Here is a 25,244-nt window from a genome sequence, read left to right as displayed (position 1 = left end):
TGTGTAAAATCAACAACTGAAAAAGTACTGAAAGTGCATGCTTAATTCTAATTCCTTGTGTAATTTATTTCCAAAGTTGTCAAAAACCTCACTCACCAAAACCTGTCTCACCTAACTATTTATAGTTTTTCGTAGCACAAAAGTTTTTTGTTATTATAAAACTAAGCTTCTCAGAATTTTTCACAGTCGGTGACTGTTTAGAGGTTCTAAAAAAAGGAAAATCAAATTATCAAATACAATCCTCTCGATTGAAATTATGTGGAGGGGAGTACGGGAATACATGATCCCTTTTTCTTATATTCATGATATAATTTAAGAAAAAAAATAGCAACTCGCCGTCTTGTGCATTTTCTGACAGCGTCTAATTTCAAGTTTATATGCTCTAAAAGATATCGATACATGAACCCGTTGAGGAGCTAGAAGCATTTTCTTGAGACTAAAAAAAATTGGTAATATTAGATATTCTTTACTCAAGGAGACTTGATCCTTAATTCAGAGTGCTCTGATCCTAGGCAAAAATCTAGCAAAAAACAATGATGAAATCTAATTTTTGCACAAAATAGTTCTCATTTCACAGTTTGTAAGTATCAGACAAAGTGTTTTCTAAAGGTTTGTCTACAACTCAATATTCCCTGCATACACTAAGGCGCAATTTTCTAGTTTTAAGAAAAATACAGAATTTCAAGTCCTTTTTAACAGATAACTACTGCATGAAAAATAGTTAGTAGACAAATATTAGTAACCAATGAACACGATCCTTTCAGAAGAAAAATGGATCTTTTTGGACTCTAGGGATCAATGAAACCCATAAAAAACATTTTGATAAACTTTTCTGAAAAATGAATAGTTTACTATTGCTTTGAAAATATGGCATTATTAAGTTCGTTTTATACTCTAAAGATTCCCAAGCAACCAAAAGTCTTGTTTTTACTTAAATGAATGCTTTCATAGTTCCATTTTAGCTGAACAAAGGTTTCTGAGAGAAAAGAACTAACTTATTCCCTTAAATGGACTTTAATTACTTATTTGCGAACATAAAAGTTACAAAAAGGATATTTAAGAACGTTTTATGAGATTTCATAAAGGGTGTTCACAAGAAGGTCCGTAATTCTACCTTTTTGAGACATAAACAAGTCACATTAAGGATGTTAAGATCGCTGAACGTGACTTCTGAACGTGTGTTCCCAAGAGGGTCCGTAATTCTACTTTGTTGAGACATGAACAAGTCACACGAAGGTATTTTGAGATCGTTTTATATGACTTCTAAAAGTGTGTTTTCTAAAGGATCCGTAATTTACTTTTTTGAGACATTAACAAGTCACACCAAGGATATTCAAGATCATTTTACGTGACTTCTGAACGTGTGTTCCCAAGAGGGTCCGTAATTCTACTTTGTTGAGACATGAACAAATCACACGAAGGTATTTTGAGATTGTTTTATGTGATTTCTAAAAGTGTGTTCCTTAGAGGGTCCTTAATCATCTTTTTTGAGACATAAACAAAACTATACCGAAAGTAAATTCGATCGACCGTGTTTCTGGTAAAAATGGATTTTTCAAAGAAAATTAGAAAAAGTGGTTTGTTTTATTATCGCCGCAGAAGGCTAGAACAAAATGGACGGAAGTTACAGGTGAAATTTACGTTTCAGGTAGTAAAATTAACAAGCTTTAAATTATTAAAAAAACATAACATTTCATTTTAATTTTGCAGCTTCCAACCGTTCACTTTCACCGGATGATATTTTAAATCCAATTGACATCTATCATCAAACTTGTAATCCAGAATCGGTTGTTTCGTTTAGAGAAGATGATGGCCAAGAAGGTGAAATTAAAATAGGTGAAATGGAAGAGGACTTAATTGAAAAAATGACCGTTGAAGAATGCCTTCGATACTGGGCTTTTCAAACTAAACAATCTCATGTAGCAATCAACTTAATATTAGATATCATTCGACGGAAAACAAATGCAAGACGATTACCACGTTCTGCACGAACATTGTTACACACTTCGAGGGTTGAAACCTCCAACATAATAGCTATACCCGGTGGACAGTTCTGGTACAAAGGGATAAAACCTTGTTTCAAACAATACTTCCGGTAAGTTTTAAATTGGTAAAAAAAATATAATCTCATTTTGAACTATAATTCCAGGAATCTTGAAAGGCCTCTCTGCATTTCAGTCAATGTAAATATCGACGAGCTTCCAATATATAAAAGCAGCAAGTTGCAGTTGTGGCCAATTTTGATTAGTATTTTTGAAATGCCTGAAATAAACCCAATGCCTATTGGAATCTATTGTGGGAACACTAAACCCTTGGATCTCGACAGCTACCTTAGGCCTTTTGCAGAGGAAATGAATGATATTGCCGAGAACGGTTTCTCAATCAATGGGTATGACATCAGAATAACCCTAAGATGTTTTATTTGTGATTCTCCAGCACGATCTTTCATCAAAGGTTAGTTAACTTTATAATTTGACATGCAATGACTAGTAGTAGTAAATTACAGTATATGACGAGAAATTTTTCTTTGAATTTTCACGATTTAAGCAGCTATTCTTATTGACAAAATAATGTTCAACATTTTTTTTTATTTCATTCACAGGAGTTGCGAATTTCAATTCCAAAAATGGATGCTTGAAATGCACATGCGAAGGAGAATACTGCCACGAATCAAGAATGGTTGTATGCTCTTCAAAAACAAATCGAAAACGAACTGATGCTGAGTTCCGAAACAAAAGCTACCAAAAGCACCAAACTCCACTTATTCTTATCAAACAGCTCGATACAGTTGAAGATATAGTGGTGGGTGAAAGACTCCATTTAATTGATTTAGGGGTGATGAAACGTTTATTGTTAGGTTGGCGTGATGGAACATTAGGTTTCCATACAACAGATCGAAGAAATCAGTCAAAAACTAAAAAACATAAAATTACCATATGAAATCCATCGAAAGTACCGGGGACTAGACCATATTAGCCATTGGAAAGCCTCAGAATTCAGCACCTTTTTACATTATGGTAGTAAATTTCCAGAAGAAAACTTTTCTCATTTTTTATTGTTTTTTTTGTTCAATTACAATGCTTTCCTCTGATCATTATAGAAATAATTGGCATGTTGCAAGGGAAATGTTAAAAACATTTGTGGAAAAATTCGAGACTCTTTATGGCCAAAGGTACCTTACAAGTAACATACATAACTTGCTACATATCGTAGACGAAGCGGAAAAATTTGGTAATATCAACACAATTTCAGCTTATCCTTTTGAAAACGAGCTTCAGAACATAAAACACTTAGTAAGAAGTGGGTGGAAATGCCTTGAAAAAACCGTTAATCGCATGTCAGAGGTACATTCACATTACGTATTCCAAGATAAACCATCCAAATCATATCCATACAAAACAGCATCAGGCGGAGTCTTTGTTAGGTCAGGATTCTTGTTGAACAACAAGTTTCCTAACAACTGGTTTCTTAGTAAAAAAAATCAAATAGTAAAGTTCATCACCCTGAAACAAGATAACAATATTTCAATTCAAGGGCGAATTTTAAAAGCAAAAAAAGAACATTTCGACTACCCCCATCAATCATCGGTTTTAAACATATTCGATCTTTCAGACGATAATTTGTTCCTTGACTGTAACGACATAAAATGTAAAGTAGTAGCCATTGACTGAGAGGTACATTTTATTTTCATTCCATTATTACATACGCTGTCTAATTCATAGTTCATAAGAAATAAAAAGTATGATGAAAAATATTATTAAAAAAATAACAAAAACAAAGTGTATTGAGTGTATGCATTAAGTAAAAATACGGAAGCCTCAAGCATCATCACTGGAAGAAACAATTTGGTCATCGGAATGACCACCACCGCACGAAATACTGCTTTCTGTCAGCGAATCATCCAGAATATTATTGGCATCCGTCGTGACTGTTTCTAGTCCTTTTGGCCTGGAGTTTTTGGCCCGCACGTGTCGAGAACCTCTACGTTTTCCGGAATTTTGTAATCGTTTAGTTGCATTCTTTAATTTCTTTTTGAAAAAACGCTGCAACTTTGAAACTGTTCACGGTTTCAGTTTCAGTATTCCCTACTTCTTGAAAAATGTGCAATATCATCTTGTTCGGCATTATGGCGATTTTCGGACCTTTACGACTTGCTCCGGTCCAAGTGCAGTCGGCCTGAAATTTCAAACTGAAGATCAAGTCCAATGCTGAAAGCATTCGGTTTTCTGAGCAGTCGCCGTAAATGTTAACACGAAGCCATTTGAGCTGAAAATAAAATGTAAAAATTATTATCTTTGTTTATGTTCGTTATAGAGTTTTAACCGGTTATGCAACATAAGAACTAAGTAGACATTGGAACTAAAGATTTCATGAAAACACCGGTCAAGTAAATTTAGCAAAACAATCAATTGCAGTTGAAGATTCGATTTAATAGTTTTCTTTCAATTCAGGCATCAACTTTCGATTCAACCCATCATTGCTTTTTGCTCCTAATCGGAAAGGATCCTGTTGTTGAAAGTTTCTAGATGTTCGAAAGTGTGAACAGTTAAGATGACAAATTTCAAAAATTAACTGCAAGTAAGTACAATTAAAAAAAAAAGAAATCTGTAACTACTACAACACATGTTTACTACAATTCAGTTAGTTTTTAAAGCTGTAGTTAGTGTAGTGAATTCCATTAATACTTAAGATTACATTTCACCAAAATTGAAACTTCTATGAACTTGTCTGAAAATGTTTTTCGTTCGTCGATGGACCATTCTTTACTTAAATTTTCTTTTCATGAACATAACATGATGATTATGCTTAACGGCGCCAAGCTCAGTGGCCTAAAAACACTACGCGCTAATGTCATAGCTACGGGGCCGAATAATGTTACCACAATGATGCCTTGGTTAGCTACGGACATGAAATGTCACCTGCTAAAATCAAATTTAAGTTATGTGTTTAGGATCGGGATAAAAGGTTGCCATAAAGTAAGAGCCACCCTAGCGAATATACAAGAAGTGAGTTCTCTCCTGAGAACTCACTCTCTAACGACCGATCGCTGCTGATCGTGCTCGATTTTGTTTACTATGGTCAATAAAGTTAGTTCGCAGCAACCTCCACCAAGTAAACATCGGTCTAATTAATTCCCCCGGTCGGCTCGGTACTTTAAGTAAAGTTTGGGAATAAAAGTTAAGATTTCCCCAAATCGGTTCGGTTCAGTTTATTCCGGAAGAAAATATCAATCCCTAGTGTGATATCACTCCACCTCTAGTGAAATTGTGAGGTATTTGGGTAGCCTTTATTGCACCCAGTGGACTTGGTGCTAGTTTGAAGTGTTCCCCGGTCGATCCCAAGAGTGAAATACAGTCCACTTGAAGTTTTTAAGTTTTGCTTGGGACGATCCGGAACATTTTTTGGTCCTTCGAGCCGGATATGTGGCCAGTACGGCCTACGGACAGTGTGGACGGAATCGGATTTTAAACCCACCAAGCGGCTTCAGTGCACGGCCATCGCACTTTGGGTAGCATCAAGCCACCGCTGCCATCGCTGCTACGCCATCGCGCTGCTCAGCGCTATTCAAAGCACCACGAAACCTTAGCTGCGCCATTTGCTACAACACGGAGCATTCACGGAGGGCGAACAAGAACTCGGAACATCGGTCGGAACATTCCCTGAGGCCTACAGAATCGGTTTACGGAAACCAGGGAAGTACAAAGTGTGCATGATTGGTGGTGTATGTTTTTGTGGTAGTTTGTGGGTAAATGAATTGCTTAAAATAAAGTTGAAAACTGAGGTTTACGATCTTTTTTTTCTTGGAAATTGTGTGCAATCCTTGAGCGGTTTTGAACATTCTTCTCTGCTGCATAAATACTGGCAATTGGCAAGTTTTTCACTGAATTTTCCCCAGTCAATCGGGCGCATTTTAGTAGTTTTTTTCGGCTAAACTTTAACGGAGTTGAGTTGAGTTCATCAACAGTCGGTCTGATCATTATCACATATCGGTGAGAGCATTCAAGTGCATTTTGAGAGCGAATGATCAATTAGTGATCAGTGAATGAGTCAGATTTGTCGGTTAATTATTCAGTTTGTTTGATTAATGATCTGCAGAGATCATTAGGACGTGTCGGCGAGACAATTTGATTATTTTTTCAAATAACTAATTACGGATTTAAAAATTTGTGTGGTATTCGGCATCCAATAGTGCAAATAAACAAGCGGACGTGTCAACGTGAAATAAAATTATTTTCTGAATTTTTGGAATTCCAATTTTTAATCGAAATTGGACTTAGTCGGTTGTGTCAGTTTTGAGTAAGAACATTTGTCGGATTTTTTGGTCAGATTTTGTGTCAGTGCAATCAAGTTGCAAGTTGGAAAATCATCATGGAAGACGTAGATTTTAACGAACTGAAGGAGCAACAGCGGCAGTTAAAGCGGACCATCAACAGTGTAGCGAGGTTCGTTGAAGGCTTCTCACTGGAACGGCACGAAAACCAGATCGACGTTCGGTTGGAGATGTTGGAAGATGCGATGCGGAGATTCTACAACGTCCAACCGAAAATGAAGGTGATCCTCGACGAAGAAGACCTCGAAACCAAACTAGAACCAAAGGAATCCGAAAGTCAGCGAGAAAAACGAGTTCAAGCCAAAATCTCCAAACGTGAGGCTGATTTTGATGAGGCTGCATCCCAGGTCGAAGAGGTTTACTGCACAGCGAAATCTTCCCTGGTGGCCTTCAAGCGGAAAAAACAAGTGTCAGTTGAATTGTCAGAATCTTCTTCAAGTTCGGTTATGTCTCGTGTGAAACTTCCAGAAATCCAGCTGCCCCATTTCAGTGGAAGAATTCGAGAATGGATCACCTTCCGCGACATGTTCCAGAGTCTCATTCACAACAACGGTCAGCTTTCCCCAATCGACAAATTCACCTACTTGAGGTCATCGGTGACGGACGAAGCGCTCCAGGAAATCGGCTCAATAGAAATCACGGCTGCAAACTACCAAGTGGCATGGAGTTTGTTGGAAAGGCGTTACGAGAACAAGAAGCTCATCGTCAAAGCGCATTTGGACGCGCTTTTCGCAATAGAGCCAATTCGTCGGGAGCACAGTGAGTCGTTGAATCGCCTCATCGGTGACTTCGACAAAAACTTGCAGATGTTGGACAAAATTGGGGAAAATACCGAAAGTTGGTCGACGTTGTTGGCGCACATGATCTGCATGCGTCTGGATCCCGTAACACTTCGGCAGTGGGAAACGCATCACAATTCGAAGGAAGTGCCAACCTATTCCAACCTGATGAACTTCCTCCGAGATCAGTGTTTGGTTCTGCAATCTCTAGTCGCCAACACTTTGCCAGAGCCTCAGCATCCAAGGTTCACGAGATCACCGGAGCCACAGTATCGACGGTTTAGGAGCTCGCCTCAGCCAGATTATCGACGGTTGAGAAATACTACAACTTTAATCGCATCGCAGCCTCCAGAATGTTGTGCCATTTGTGGAGATCGTCGGCATAACATTGTCCAGTGTCGGACGATGAAGAGTTGGTCTGTGTCAGAACGGTTTTCGGAAGTCCACAAACGTCGCTTGTGTTTTAAGTGTTTGCAACCTGGACATTATGCCATAGATTGTACCAGAAGTCCCTGTCAAAAATGCCATCGGAACCACCACACACTTTTGCATTATGAAAGTCCTCGCTACTTTTCTCGGCCTCACTCACCATCTTACTCCTCCTCCGTTCCACCAACGCGCAACAGACCCGATAATGCCAATCAATTTGAAACGAACCAAAGCAGAGAAAGCACACAAAATCAGCACACACCAAATCGAAGAACTCAACAGTCCACCAATTCGTACCCAGTTGTTCACGCACCCGACCCACAAAATTACCCACAGTACACCACAGATAACCATCTGCACACTTTGGAATCAGTCAGTAACCCATACACAGAATGAGTTTGTCAGTTTTTTGTTGTCGACTGCTATCATTCGCGCTGAAAATCGGTTTGAAAAAAAAATACGTTTGAATGAATATTGAATTTTGCTACGCCTCTAGTAGTATTACAATCCACTAAATCTCCAGAAATGTTGAGATCCCACGGAACAGGTTATGTCTCGGTCTTTTCGGAAATTGCCTACTTTGTATTCGTTAGATTGTGTCTGGAAAAATGTCAGAAAATCGGTCAGCAAAACTGTCAGCAAATCATTCAGTTATTGAGTCAGAAAAACATTCAGATCACAAAGCGGAAACTTGTCAGAACTACATTCAGAAATCCATTCAGAAAAACATTCAGAACTTTATCGGAAAAACGGTCAGGAACCCATTCAGTACAACAGTCAGAATCTATGTCAGTTTTTACGTCAGAAAATCAGTCAGTCGGGCCTTTCTGAAGCAACTCGCATTACTTGGCTTTTTTTGGAATGTCTTCAGCTCACTTTGAAGATTTGCGAGTAGAACAACTTCGTCGGAGGCCAACTCACCCATGTTCTTCATTGGTCCATATTTTTAGACCGTTTCTTAATATGCAACTATACCTACATGGTGTTGGAGTCGAACAGCACAACTGCAAAATTATTTGAAATTTTGTTACATCGTGTCGCGCCTCAATCCTCGTTTGTCGAACGACGAATTGAAGGTAGGCCTAGTCGGTCAGAATGACTTAATGTTCATCATTTTACGTCTCCGTCTGCATTGACATGCTTTCAGTGCAGACGTTGAGAAGAACTCTTCACATATGTAACGTATTTTGCTTAATTACTTTAAACCCATCGAAACGTTTAAACAAGCTATTGCGGTATAACTTGCGGTTTAAAATCGACGAAAAGTAAAGCGTTGGAAGAACTATCCAATTTGAATTATTGGAAGCTGCATGCAAAACAGAGATATCGAAAGCAGAAGGTATCATGGGTGACAATAAAACGGGAGTTGGAGCCAATCATGAGCTCAAAGTTTATGGTCGAATGTTTAAACTTTGTGTCTAATCAACGGGCAAGATGAAAACCTGAGAACGGTATGAGTCAGAATGCAAATCGAAATATTAGATCGAGACATCTAAATAACCTTTCCACTTCCCATCCGCGATAGCAATTATGTCGACAACACATGTCAGTTGATCAAGAATGATCGTGTCAGATGAAATGAGTCAGAAATTGAAACATGTCAGAGTTTCAAAGTCAAAGTTTGTCAGATTTATAAAGGTCAGAATCTGTTTGTCAGATTTACAAGTCTGAAATTTGTCAGAAATGCGTTAGTTATGTGTCAGTATTTATGTCTGTAAATGTCAGAATGTTTCTGTCAGTATTGAAAATTCGGTAGAAGGGAGCATGTACCTGAAGAATGTCCTAAGAAACACTAAAGTCCTTCTGAATAATTTCATGAACTCATCACGTGTACCTGGGATGGAACCATGACCCACCAACGGTTAATTCCGGTTTTGAGCGGCCCATCACCACACTGTGACATCGGTACAATTGCTACTGTAGGCCCAATTTGGGCATTACCACGACAACACCGGTTCAATAATAGGTCCGAGGAAGCAGCAGCAGCTACAACAACGGTCACTCGGTCAGGTGTCAACTTCTGGTCGGAGATCGACGGGTTGACACTTTGATCATTGGTCATCGGTCGGACAAGAAACGGCCAAACTGCCGAATTACAACTTCTGGTCGAAAAGTGACAGGTTGTGATATCGACTACGCATCGGTCATCGGCTGGTCACCCTAAACACTCATCATGCCTGGATCGTTCCATTGAATAACAACGCCTACACCCTATACATCTCTGCTAGCACCCACCTATTGAAGAACATCACCACAGCATCATTTTCATGAAATTGTTCGGCATTGTTGTCCACTAGCCAACGTCATCAGGTCCGGCCAAGCACCACACGAACGGTCCAAGCACATACGTTGGCTTATACGCTTTTTGAAATAGAATTTAATTTCGGATTTGATACGGTATCATCTGTTTAAAAATTGGCCCACAAGTTCATCTTATCATGAACGAAGATTCAACGGTTCACGGTCAATTCCCAACGTCAGCTCGGGAGGTCATCGAAAGGCATTCATCGGTTTTGTCATCATACGCATCGGGTGCTAAAAAGCAAGCAAAGCAACAATATTCATCGGTTTCAACATTCGTTTATTAATCCATTGGTCAACTAATAGCAACCCCTGGTCGAAAGTCGACGGGTTGAAACTTCGAACAAGCAACGGCCTACGAGAGTTACACCAGTCAACTATACACGCCACATATCAACCACTGGTTTATCTGTCCAGCACTCGTCCTGTATCAACCCCTGGTCGAAAGTCGACAGGTTGATACCCGGATCACCGGTCATTGTATTGACAATCGAACATCAGCCTCTGGTCGAAGAACGACAGGCTGATAAATCGATTAACTGCACCTATCGTATCCTCCATCAACAGCACTGAAAGGCATCTCACAGTTAATCGGTTGTTGCTTCCGGCCAAACCCACAGCTCACGGTCACGAGATCCATCATCAGCTGAAAAGAAAAATAACTGTCGAAAATTTGCTCAACTTTTGAGACGTTTTTAAAACTTACGGTTCACGCGAAATCGACACGGCCTTATGATTTCGGTTGCCGTTCAATAGCTAGCGACGGATGCCACAGCAACGAAAAAACAAATGCACCACCAAGCGAATGGCGCTCATGCAATCCAATAGCAGCAGCATCTGAGCAAGGGAGAGTGAGGAATTTATCAGCTACGACTCGTTTGCAGATTGTAACAATTCACTTACCTTTGCAAATCATGATTTTCGTACGGCAACCAGTTAGCAGCGAACAGTCCAACATCTTCGAGATTTATTACCACCCAGCTGATAGCACCCATCTCCACCTCAAGCAAAGCAAACGAGAAACCAACAACAGTCGTTCATCCTACCGACGGCAATTTTCGTCTTTGCTTTCGTCGACCAGCGCCCAGCGGTAAAGCCCGATGAAAAGCACTAGCAAGTGCCTATTTCGTCGCCACTACACAGCATCAACGAGAGACCTATGCTATCTTCGGTAGCCTTTCTTACGTACCTACCTACGGTAGTTTTTTTTTTTTTGCCTTTGCCTTCACCACACGCAAAAATCCACCAAGCATCAATTCCAGCTAGAGAGAAGCACAAGCGAGTGTGTGCATTGTTTCGTCAGTCGGCTATTTCACATCCATCGCGAAGAGAAGAGCGTGAAACCACATGTGTGACCAAAAGTTCTGTTGCCGTCAGCAGCGCGTACACGGACGAACTGTTTGACAAAAACTTTTACTTCGGTTTTAGATATTTTTGGCTAATTTGTATTGTATAACGCTAGAGATTAAGAATTGAATTATTGTAAAGAATTAAGATTGAACTGTTGCAATGTTTTGTGTTGAAACCCGTATGGTTTCAAGGGGGCCGGCATGTTTAGGATCGGGATAAAAGGTTGCCATAAAGTAAGAGCCACCCTAGCGAATATACAAGAAGTGAGTTCTCTCCTGAGAACTCACTCTCTAACGACCGATCGCTGCTGATCGTGCTCGATTTTGTTTACTATGGTCAATAAAGTTAGTTCGCAGCAACCTCCACCAAGTAAACATCGGTCTAATTAATTCCCCCGGTCGGCTCGGTACTTTAAGTAAAGTTTGGGAATAAAAGTTAACATTTCCCCAAATCGGTTCGGTTCAGTTTATTCCGGAAGAAAATATCAATCCCTAGTGTGATATCACTCCACCTCTAGTGAAATTGTGAGGTATTTGGGTAGCCTTTATTGCACCCAGTGGACTTGGTGCTAGTTTGAAGTGTTCCCCGGTCGATCCCAAGAGTGAAATACAGTCCACTCGAAGTTTTTAAGTTTTGCTTGGGACGATCCGGAACATTATGTTTATGTTATAAAAATTTCTTTTAAGTTTGTGCTATAAAATATTTTATCCGAAACAATAAACCTCTGTTAGAAACGTTATTTTGAATCAGCTTCAATAATCTTTCTGAGATATTAAATAAAACAAAAACTAAAGGTATTTATCATGATACATTTTAACCAATGATCAACAATCTTTTTGTAATGCTTTGAGATTTCTAACCATTTTTAAAATTTCAATAATTAGTACAACAAAATTGCCAATTGAACAATATTCTATCGGACAAAGATTGTGTTTGCAATTTTCTTAACAATCGAAATCAGATTGTCGTCACAAAACTTTAAACTTAAACTAAAGGTGATTCCAAAATAAAATCGAGATAATGAAATATATTTAGTGTAAATTACTTACAAAATCTGCTCGGAATCTCTCTTCTCCCAATTTTGTTTCCAATTCGTTAAGCTCTTGTTCGGTCCCTATAGGCTTAAAACAAAACGCATCATTCGGTGGATTTGTGCCCACTTTATCCAAACTGAAATCCTTTTGAGCACTTTGATTAAGCAATCTTTTTTCTATGATTGCTACTCGGCCAACCAGTTCATGTAATAATTGCTTCACTTCAGTAAGATGAGTATCAACTGACGAAATAAATCGATTATTATCCGGAAGTGGCACCGTCGGAGGATCTTCGAATGAATATGGGGATGCAAGTGTCACATATTCGACATTGTCGGATAAAGAATCCATTTGAACAGGGGACACACATTGTGAAGGATCAATGAACTGGCTGGCTGGAGAAATTGGCTGCATATCGGGCTCACAGATCAATTGCGTTGACATTCCAGCCGGTGTATGTTCCTGGCAAACAATGTTAGGCGACAAGGGGTCATGATTTGCGGTGTCGATCATTTTTTGAAAATTTGGTTCATGACCACTGTGCGAGATTTTTTGCAGTTTAAGCGTTGTATCCGTGCTAGATTCTCCGGACATGGATTCGATGAAATGAGGAGCTTCATCATAGGTTTCGATTTTGTTACGTTTCACTTTACATTTTGCCCGGTTCCAAGTGGTTTTTGGCTTTGATGATGAGTTTCTCAATAGAATATCTAGCTGCTGTCCGGTTTTGGAATTGGGCCAACGTAGGTAGGAGCCTTTTTTCGAGTTCTCTACCCAGTTGGCCGGAACTGCGGTTAACTCCTTCCTTCCTTCTCCATCCGTGGTTTGCACAACGGAAAACATGTCACTGCAAATCTGTAAATATTCCAACATAAATATTTTTTAAATGACTTATTAGGGTATATGTATTTACCGTTTACAAATAAACAATTCAACCACAATTTACGATTCAGAAATACCGAAACCTTTACTCGACTGTTTTTTTTTTTGTTTCGTCTAAACGTAAACAATTGTGTTTTGGATAACACTGTCAAAAATTATGACGCATAACTTGCGGGGAATGAAAACACTCGTTTATAATAGACAAATGAAAGAAGGCAAACAGATACGTGCCAATGGTTCAAGTGGCAAGGTTTCGGACTAGCACCTCGGAGTGCCATGGATCAATTCTCACAACAAGTACTCTAAAGCAAGCTTAAGAAAACTTAAAAAAATGAAATGCACTTACAAAGAATGGAAGTGTAACGATATGGGAAGTAGAAAAGAGAATAGTCAAATAAAATAATTAAGAATAAAAAAAAACTTACTTTTAGTTTTTTTTTATGAAAGAAATTCAACGATTTATAGGGATCTATGCGACGGCTGAATAACATTTTCTACATTTGATATTGAGGGCTGAATAGCAATCTCTACAATTTGATATGGAGGGCTGAAAAGCATTCTCTACAATTTGATATTGAAACTTTAAAGTTTCAATAAGAACTTAAATTTTGAGCTGAACAAAATGCACATCGGGACATTGAATGGGCTGATTAAGCATTTATGGATCAGCTTAAAGAAACTTTTGGTTGCTTGGGTTGATATTTTGGAATAAATATTTTTTTATAATAATTGTTTCATGCGGAAAACATTTTAAAGGGATGAAACAAATTATCTAAATCTCATTTTGTCAAATTTTTCTATCAAAATTGAATAACTCGAAAATTATTTTTTTAAATAATAGTGATAATTAATATACTAATGGATACTACTAGGTTTGAATCTTTCTTCGCAAATTCGGATGACTATCGTGAGTGGTGAGCACCTGTCACTAGGGTACCAGCTTGTTGATGCATTAAATTAGTAGTTGATGAATGTTATTTTATGTTAAAATGAATGGTTTCATATTCTGAAATTGTTAAGATGTTATAGTTCTAAAATACCCATTCCAAAGACGAGGTAGTGTTTCTTAGTGTCAACATTTCAGTTTCAATACAAAGGGTCTGTGGAATTGCAATTCGAAATTAACAACTAAAAATTAGTTTCAATTTGTGAACGCATATAGTGTCGACTGTCGTAAAATGAAATATTTTAGTCAGTGGTATAAGATGTGCTGTAGTACCAAATTCCACCTGAGGCGAGCCCATTTTCTGACATGTTTTAAATAGTTATTTTTGAATTCCTTTAGGGATCAAGTATCTACCCGTTACTACAATAAATAAAAAAAAAATTACTAAGAAAAAATCTGCAAGAAACCCCCCCCCCCCTTTTGGCACGGCCTTGGTTACCAGTCTGGACTAAAAAACGATCGAAATGCACAAATCAAAGATTCAACTTTTTAATCTCGTTTCCATATGCTGAATAAGATTGTTTTGCATCACGCGTATGTTAATTTCAAAATTTAATCCATCGAAACATTATTTTTTATGATTTCAGCTAGTTTGTTGCAATTTACTCCATTTTCTTAGTAGGGTGAACATTTTTCTGACTACGGCAATATGATCCCATCAACCTTAAAACTTATGATGTACAAGCGGTATGATTATCTGTGGACATTAAGTTTTTAGAAGCCATTGAAGTTGGAAAGTGTTGCATGATGCCCCAGTTGACGGTAAAGGTACAAACATGTGCATGTTACTAGTACATGAAAAGATTTTCAATGTTGTCTTCAATATTTGTATTTTTAAAATAAGTTTACCTCTATCAACTTTCAAGCTATTCTTTAAACACATCCAATTGCTACTTTCAGGGTTAATTTCCTCAAATCTGTTAATGCCCTTCTGCTATCTTAAATTGATCAAGCTATCAAATGATTCCAAATATCGCTTGATTGATGGAACCTTCGACTGAGCCGGTGTGGTATGATCTTCCACCCCTTTTTTAATGATCACCGGAGCTAGGAAAATATTTCCTTGTTTTCAGCCAGAGTAATCTATTCTTAATTGCAGTTGGAATTGCTCATTTCCGGCTTGATGGGATTCGAACTGCCAAACAAAACCATAAACCGTCACTCGCCACGGCGCCTTTTGGTTGGGTTGAGCGGAATCTTTCCCGAAAGAAGATTGATTCATTTGCCTTGCCAGCAAGGTCTTCGGAAAACAAAGAGAACATAAACGCCACGAGGAGAGCCTTCCACGTAAATGATGCAAAGATAAAGTCAGATTTTTCCGATTTCCTGTCAAAGGTAAATATAACGTTTCTTCTAATGATTGGCTTTTTGGGGCATGGTGTGGGAGGAGGGTTTTCCGGATTGTGGAAAAGTGGTAGCAATTTCTTAATCTAATGTAGGAAACTTTTCCCGTTTTCCGTCATTATTTCGATGAAGAAGGCAAGGCTATTCGTCAATTTTCTCCCTTTTTCACGAATTCTTCCGCCGGATTCCGAAGAAGGGAATGGGAAGAAAAACTTTTTTCATTATACTTCCATTAGAACAATATCTCAAGCAAATGCAGATCGATAGATAAGCTGCCTCCGATGAAGTTGGCTTTTTATTGCACGAGAAAATTATCGTACTGCACGTGAACTTATCAATGAGCAATTCTTATTGCTGTGGTTTGATTGAATATCTAATGGGCAGCGATTTGTTTCAATTCGGCATTCAGTGTTTGTACAGAATGATTTTATTCTTTATCGCTTGACTTCTCCATTTAAAGGCAGCAATACCTGGCCTTTCCTAATACAGATGGATACTTATTTGGAAGTGGATCTTCCATTGACGTATGATTATGATCGATTCATAACATTTTCAATGAATTTATAACAAAATATTATTGGTTTTACCGCTCATTTTTTAAATTTACAAAAACATGTGAAAAAGAAATAAGTTGCAAAAAGCTTTGTTTTTAATGAAAAAAAAAAACAAATGAAAATCAAAAGTTTTTGATATATTAGTGATGTCATAACGCATAAAGCTCCAATTGCAAAAATTTTTAATTTTGTTCAAATTAAATTTTAGATTTTTATGCCGAAAATGCTTTTAAAGAAAAAACATAAAGATGCTGCATCCATTTAGGGGTGAAAAACACTTCAAAAAAAAATTTACTTGTTGAAATCATAAAATTTGATGTATGTATGGATGGATGAAATTTACAAACACGTGCTGCAAAACAATCTGGAATATGGAAACTTGCGCCATGTTGAAGTTTCAATGGATATGTATGCTCATGTTATTCAAAGTTAATAATAAATTCATCAACCACATATCAAATTCTTTGTTCACTATTGGTTCATGTGGTAAACTTGTAGCAATCACAGATTGTCTTCCCAAACTGAAAACAGCTTCTAACTAATGATATGCTCTAGCTCTAAGGCCTATATTATAAGCCTAAATTCTACCTCAGTCACTTCCCATCGGCAAAAAAATTTCAATAACGATCGTTTACCCCGCGTGTACTTTATATACAACTCTTCAAATCTTGAAAAACTGTTTAGAAAAAAAAAACAATTATTATAATTACCCTAATTCGTAGGGCTGCTGTGTAAACATTTTCGGCGAATGAATTCAAAATTTTCCCAAAAATGCAGTATATTCGACCTGATGAGACACTCAACAAATATAAGAGGTAAAATTACAGTTACCATTTGTCCAACCTAAGGATGGCCCTACGCGGCTCTGGTCCACCTTATACAATTTGTTCCCTGTTCAAACTGTCGACAATCATACTGATGATTTTTCGAGGATCGCTATCTGCTCGGCAATATCACAAAACACTCAGCTTGATCCCAGACCCGAGTCAGAAAAACGAAACATCTCGGTGGCGTAGAAGTATAACCGCATCTCTGCTCCTATCGCTAATCCGCGCACCACATGGATTGAGAATAGAATTTCGGAATCAATACAACAGAATTTTATTAACACCAACAATAACTAGATAAATAATCGAGAAATTCTCATGTAACGGTGTTTTACCACCGAAAATATTTTCCAATTGTTTTCTGTTTTTGTTTGGTCCACACGCTGAAAAAATTATGCATTAAAAATGTGTAAACAGTGACTGAGATAAATCTGTCTCAATATTTTGATTGTTTCATCTTATTGAAAACGTTAAGTCCATTCGAACATATCCTTGGCAATGAGCTTAACTCAACCCAGGTACTTCAACATATTTGGCAAGGAGATTTACTGTACTCAAGATGTTTGTTCTTTGTTTGTTTACATTAAATAGTTCACGATACTTATGAACTTGGTTATGAGCTGAACTTTACTCGATTTTACAGATATAGTTATTTTCGATGAACTGAACTCTACTTAGATGTTTTTCTGTTTACTGTTAAAAAAGGTTTTGAAATATGTTTGGCAAGGAGCTAAACTCTACTCAAGCTGATGAACATATCCTGGTAAAGAGCTAAACTCTACTCAAGATTTTCAACTTTCAATATCTACGAAATATCCATAATTGTGACCTTGGCAAGGAGCTTAACTCTACTCAAGGATTGATTTTTCTCATTTTTAAAATATGCTTGGCAAGGAGCTGAACTCTGCTCAAGCTGTCGAACATGTCTCTTGGCAAGGAGCCTAAAACTCTACTCCAGATGTTCAACTTTTGATATCTACGAAAAATCCATGATTGTGACCTTGGCAAGGAGCTTAACTCTACTCAAGGTTTGATTCTTTCAGTTCATTCTTCAAATACGCTTGGCAATGAGCCGAACTCTACTCAAACTGTCGAACATATGTCTTGGCAAGGAGCTTAACTCTACTCAAGATGTTCAACCTTTTATATCGAAGGAAAATCAATAATTATGACCTTGGCAAGGAGCTTTACTCTACTCAAGGTTTGATTATTTTTGCAAAAGATTGGTCTACATTTCTGTATGAAATAAACTTCTTGGTAATGAGCCGAACTCTGCTCAAGAAACACTTTATTATAAGCAATATATTTACAGGGCCTTTTTTGGAATAAAGTAACATTTTCTCAAAGCGAACATATGTTCAATCATTTCAGATCATATAACCCACTAATTTCAGTTATACAACTGTTCGGATATTATGTTTAATTTTCTTTTTTTCAGTTTTCTTTAGAAAAGAAATTAATTATCAATAAACAGCCAAATATAGTACTACTGTATGTACAATGCAAACTTACTACACTATTTAGAACCAATTTTCTATTTATGTTTTTTCAACATTTCATTAATCGCAGTTCAAAATTCATGTGAAATTTACCTGCGAATTTTTTCAGTGCCATGAAAATGCAAAAGCCTCGCTGAATTGTTTTGATTTTATGGAACATTTATATTGCAACGTTTCCAGACATACATACCGGCTCTGTCGGCCTTGCTTCTCCTGGCAGGATCGCCAATGTAATATTCGGCATTACGCAACAAAACTATAAACCGCGTTTATTTCACTCCGTAAAATGCACCTCACGTTTCTGCTTTTCTTTTACACACTGAACTAGGAGTAACCGGTGCAGGTTAGATGTTACCAAATTCGGGATGTCACAATTACGTCCAACGTTTCGGCCTAAGGTCCTATATCACCTCCTATGTGTCACACATCGACACCGGTTTGATACAGGAAAGGCAAAGATTTTAGATCGTTCTTACCACTCAAATCGCCTCAACACGCTTGAAACCTTCCATCCACATCAAGGCAACCAAGAATGCGGTAAACTACCGCTCAGATGTAGAAGAGTTCGCTCCCATGTACACTAGGGACCATATCCTGCAACGCCAAAAAGAGTACATTGAAAAATATTTCCAAAATTGTAAAAACAAACGCCATTTATTCAAAACCATGATGTTTTAAGTCATTTTTTGCAAAATATGTGACTTAATTAACAATTGTTCATTATTTTAAGTTGAATTATTCAAAGTTTTAGATTTTATACTGAGGTGCACATCAAAGTTGATAAAAAATTGTATTTTCAAAAGAGTTTTTCGGAGGCGTATTTTTTCAATCTTCTAAAACATTATTGCTGATTCGATCGCTTTTTATTTTTGCCCTATGCTATCTAAGTTGCTGTAATGCATATTGGCTACTGTTCAGGAGTTCATTGCATACTCAAAGGCGCTAATTTTGAACGGAAAATCCAGATTGAAATCGTGAATGTACTCGTTATTCCTTCTATAGGAAGCCATCCTTTGAAACATTTAACAAATGAAGCAAAACTGAAGTGTTGTGCAGCGAATGCATAAAAAGTTGGATTTTTTGTATTTGTATTTTGTAAAATGCAATCTTCAAGTATCGGAAGAGTTATAAGTTAATGTATATGAGAAAATTTCATCTAATTTCTTTCACCGATAAAAAAGAGTACATTCGGTGAAATTTTACAAAAAGAAGAGTACGCTCATTTTTCGATCGAAAAAGAGTACATGTACTCTTAAAAGAGTACGTATGGTATCCCTAATGTACACCAACATCATACGCATGGTGAGTACCAACAGGAGTAAGAAACGATCCAAAACAAACCCGTCACAACAAGAACAGATTTCAACACCATCATCCCCCGGGCAGTTAATAGTTAAAATCAAAAACTCAAAAAAAAACCTATCCAAAGATGTGAAAAACTATGTCATCATCATTCTGTTATCATTAAATGATAACTTTACAACCTTATAAATATTGAAATAAAAAAATGGATTAAGTATACAAATGTTGCATCGAACGCACCGTAAACTGGGCAAACTTTTTCATTATTCCAAGGTCCCATTGAAAATCCTTTAAAATCAACAATTAACTTTCAAAAAGAGAGCGATATTTGAACTTAATTGAACGTTATTTGGATGTAGGCGTTCGCCTGAATTCAATAGAGGATAACTGATTTGGCTGTAGAAAATTTGACTACTTCAAAGTCAACTCTAAAGCAGCTTCAGTACCCAAAGTCAAATATAAATTTAATCAACCTTTGATCGATGTTGATCTCCAGTTTTCGAAACGACTGAAAAACACATTCGTCGACGCCCAATATCAATGTACTAGGGATCCTTATATGCAATTTATTTATTGCAACCTTTAAAAAGAGATCAAACATCGTTTAAATTTTATTCTTAATGAAAATATTGCAAAAGAAGTAGAGGACATGAAATCTATTTGTAAAATAGAGCTCTGATCTGATTAAATTTTGTTTTGCTTAAAAAACTACCCTTGCTTACAAGTGTTCAGGTACATCAATCATCCTTCGAAATGTTCCAATCAGGTAATTGTTGAGTTACTTAACAGGTAATACTAAAAGTTGTTTTGCTATCAGATATCGGCAATTTGAAAAAAAAAATATGGTTGAATACAAATTTCAAAAACATTTTCAAACATTACCGAAATTTTTGCTTTCCACTGGTTCACCAAATATTGAGCGAACAAAGGAAAACGGGCAATTTGGTTTTCTGGAGTTCAAGGATGTGAAATACTGAGACAAATCACCGGGGTAACTTTGATCAACATGAAATTTTTGCAGATAATCATCATTAACTAAGTTTAAAGTTAAAATATCTGAAAACTATTTTCGATGTTTGAAGGCCTATACATTGAGTATGAAATAGGCTAAATCTGGTTTGTAGTCGGAGATTTTTTTTATTACTTAAAATCTAATCATAAAGTTTTAAAATATCTGTTTTTTCGAAGGCTTACTAACAAATACCTCTCCTGATAAAATGATTGCATTTAGAAGCAAATGGGATGTTTTAGATGAAAGTTTAACTTTTTCCTTTGTAGGTATAGTTTAAGAGTTATTTTTATGGCCATTCTATGATAATTTTTAGATATTAAAAAACGGACATTTTCTATGAGAAAACTGGTATAGAACAAATGGCTAACAACACTATCAAATGGCTAATTTTGGATAAAAAAAAAAGAATATAGGAACAATGGGAAGACCTAAAGAATTGCATGCATGAATTCATTTTATTTTTAAGCCAAAAAATACTGAAGAAATGTTTCTAATGTTTTCTCTTAAAGGTATGCAGGAACATTGTCCATCTTTTGATTTTATTTAATTTGAAATTTGTTTATTTGGAAGGGTGCTGTGCGCTATACCGATTAAGCACCCATTGTCCATCTTTTGAGTTTATTTGTTTTTGAAAAAAAAACGTTGAAAAATTCAATTGAGTCCAATAAAAAGTTACTGTTACCTTCTGTGCTAAACGGCATCAAAACAATATTTTTGAAGAAGGTAAGATACGTTAACACCATAGTGATCATAGTTACCCGCTATCAACTATCAATGATCATGATACTCCTTACCTCAGTAAGTATTTTAAAATTCTTAAGTTTTACATAAAGCAGTCCCTTCCAAAATATTCGAAAATGGATTGAAAAAGTGATCAATGTTACCCCAGTTTTCAGTATTTAAAAAAATTGGAGTTCTCTATTGCTGTTACGAACTATAAATTTTATATTTGCTGTTGCCCCGTCATGTTTACGTATTTTTAGTGTTCCCAAATATAGTTTTCTTAAACAAATAATCACTTGGTGATATTAAGCCATTCGTGAAATGTGGTGGGCCTTTTGGAAACACCATGTTATTCATGACAGGCATCAAAGGGCGTTTCCCTAACTTTCTTTAATTGGATCGGGGATCGTTATATTTTTTTGAAATTTATAAGGAACTTAAGAACTCCCTTAGCATCTTTGCTCGATAATGTACTAGCCCGTCAAATTTGTCATGCACCAGTGCCGGCCAATCGAGCGGAATGCTTTTGTGGCTCGCTACGGATTAAAGTTTTCCCTCCCGTCATTTTTGAGTCCTCATTTTCGAGACTCCTCGATGGGTCAAAACGAGTGACATTGTTCACACTCTTGTTCGGTGAGTGTTTCTCCATTTCTGGTTAAAATTTTCGCCGCCTGACGCCCTTCCTACTTGCCAGGACGATAATGACGATGATGGTGATGACTGCTGAAATTCAGAAGCTTATTGAAACTTCAAAACTGGTCGCTGATGGCCTGCAGCATTTTCCAGTCTGTTTCCGGAATTGGCTGGTGGCTTTCTGGCCGAAGGGCCCAAGGCTCATTTGGAAATGCTAATTCTCTAGACGCGCGAAGCCGGCCTTTCGATCTTCTAGCGTCGCCTCGCTCCCCCGTTCTGAGGAAATTGCCTTCCTTTTTCTGCCCAAACCAACAACAGTTGGATGTAAATTAAGCTTTATCTCACCCTAATTTAAATTCCATAATCTCCCATTCAACAAGCAATAACAGTTATTTCGAGCTTTAACGAAGGGGTCCTCTTTTCCCTCAAAGAAGTCGGGGGAAAAGTGGAAAACCACCCGATAGCTCCCATAGTTTAACAGTTGGAAATCACAGAAATACAAAGAGGCTTAATGGAGTGAGCTTTCGTTTTTCGAAATGTATTCCAAACAACTAGGAAGCGGTTATAGATAGAGCTGGGTCGTCCTGGGAAAAGTTTATTTCCTATCATTGCCAGTTTGGTTGAATCAATGAACATCAATGGGTTTGGGGTTGAACCATATTGAGAAAACTGCGAACCACTGCTGTTGCCACTAAAAGTTTTTTAGAGGTTAGTTTTTCCTTAAAATCCTATGTAAACTAACATTATATTATTAGTTTTCATTATGTAAGTTGCCTTTTTAAATCAAATTCTAGGTATCAATACTACAATTGATAAAGAAATTTGCCGAAAATTCACATAAAAATCATTTTATTTCCGTTATGAGAACCCTCTGAAACTAATCCTCGCCTTCATATGGGTTGTACTTAAATCGGCATACAACGAAAGTCTATCAATATATTAATTTACTTTAATTTAATGATTAATGGCATTTCGGTGAATTATACATTCTGATAGGAAGAATTTCAAATGAAAGTAATGAAAATTATAGACGGATAGATTAGATTAGGAAGCATGAAAGGTGTTGAAAATGAGCCAAGAGCGTGATTTGAGAAAACTTCTTGCCGCACAAGACCATTTGTCCCACATCGTATTACTGTCTAGAAGAAGCAAAGTCCGATCGGGGTACGAAAAACACGTGCTTCGATCCATCCATGTATCATTGTATAGATCAATGCAAAGTCAGCCTATCGACTTTGCTTCTTCTAGACAGTAATACGATGTGGGACAAATGGTCTTGTGCGGCAAGAAGTTTTCTCAAATCACGCTCTTGGCTCATTTTCAACACCTTTCATGCTTCCTAATCTAATCTATCCGTCTATAATTTTCATTACTTTCATTTGAAATTCTTCCTATCAGAATGTATAATTCACCGAAATGCCATTAATCATTAAATTAAAATCATAAACCAGCGGTGATAAACTGTTAACACATTAATTTACTTTTGAGCAGAATGTTTCAAAACATGTTAATCGAACAATTGATACAATTGGTGACTTTTCCAAGTTTATAAGTTATTTAAAAAAAATTGACTGATAGGTCTAGCAACCAATCTGGATTGATTTTTTTTTTTTCATAAGAAAAATGAGCCCAAGTTAGGTAAGTAGAAAAGATGAAATTTAAAGCTCGACGATGCTGAAAAAAATGACAAAATAGATTATCAAACGGGACATCATGTAACAGCAGGGTTATTGTTGCTGCAAGGGCAACAGAGTCTCAAAATGAAGCAGTCACTGTGACAGGAGAACTGTCAAGTGCTAAACTGACAGATAGCAAAACCGGAACTAGTAAGGGTAGAATGTAGACAGAGGTGAACGATAGCAGGTTGCCACGAGTGGTTGGATTATTTTGTAAAAGTTAGTTGAAGTTGAAGTTTAGTTGAAGTTTAAGTTGGGATCTTGTGAAGATCAGCAGTAGATAAATAGCGGTACAAGCAGTCGTGAAAGTGATTTGATTTCCAATTGGTAGGCTTGGTTGCTTATAATTTCCTCATATAGACCTTTATAACCTAACTTTTCTAACCTCCATGTATAGGAAACGAGAAAGTTTGAAAACGTTTTCCATCAACTATAAAGTCGCTACGTCGTAACACTTTGTTACATGGCCTGTAGATAGGCCTTTCCTTCATCACCAGAAAAGCCATATAGAGCATAGCGTAAATATTTGTTTATTATATATGCCTTTACAAGTATACTGAAGTTTTGTTTAACACAGGCATCTATCGAACCTAAGCTGTAAGATTGTTGGTATCGAACATAAGCCGCAGAAGGCCACTGAAATAGTGAGTTTGAGAACTTTGAGAAATAATGTTCAGAAATATTCATTATTATTATTATATTTTAGTTTTGGAGCACATCAATAAAGCTGTCAAAAATTCAGTCGTGTCTTTGGAAAAGTTTGTACCAACATTCTCCAAAATATTTCAACAATGCCCAGTAGCAGTGAAGACGACTTTAATACTACGGATTTAGAAAATTCCTTCAACTGCCGAGAATGCGACCGACCTGATTCCGCAGATAACATAGTTGCCTGCGATAAATGTTCCGAGTGGCTGCATTATTCATGTGCTGGTGTAGGTCCGGAAGTGAAAGATCAACCCTGGGTGTGCAAAAAGTGTTCTGATCCCCCGCCAGATGCTGCATCGGTACACACGTCAGCGTCTGCCAGGAAGGCTAAGCTCGAACTAGATCTCAAACGCCTAGAAGAAGAAAAACAACTAGAACATCAGTACATAGATAAACGATACAAGAAGCTGGAAGAGTCATTGCAGGAGAATGACGATGAACGTCGCAGTGTAAAATCTCGCCGGAGCGTTCTGCCGATTGAAAAACAGAAGCGAACCGCTGAATGGGTAAAAGTTCAATCAGTCCCAGAATTAGAAGGAGCAGTAGGAACAGGAAAACTCAATTCACCTCCACAGCAAAACCACCCGAGAGAAGAGGCCGGTGGCAGAAGGTTGTCATCAGACGCACTTAAGAACCTTCAGCAGCAATTACAAGATTGCCAAGGCGCCTCGCATCCTAGTTTGGCCCAGATGCATGCGCTTCAAGAGACGTTAAAAATGTGTCAACTCGAATTGAACCAAACGGAGGTTATCGTGCCGATTGGAGAACCTTGTCCACAGGAGTTCAATGTTGCACCTAAGTCGGCTCATCACTTGAAAACGTTATCCAAAGGAGCAATTCCGAAACAAAGCAAACCACGTAATAAGTCAGCTTCCCTCCCGCTGGCTACAATTCCAGAAGTTACGATGCAATCA

The sequence above is a fragment of the Uranotaenia lowii genome, chromosome 1 (assembly GCF_029784155.1).
Source record: "Uranotaenia lowii strain MFRU-FL chromosome 1, ASM2978415v1, whole genome shotgun sequence".
Taxonomy (NCBI): Eukaryota; Metazoa; Arthropoda; class Insecta; order Diptera; family Culicidae; genus Uranotaenia; species Uranotaenia lowii.
The sequence above is the reverse complement of the archived record's forward strand: the minus strand, read 5'-3'. Positions refer to the sequence as shown.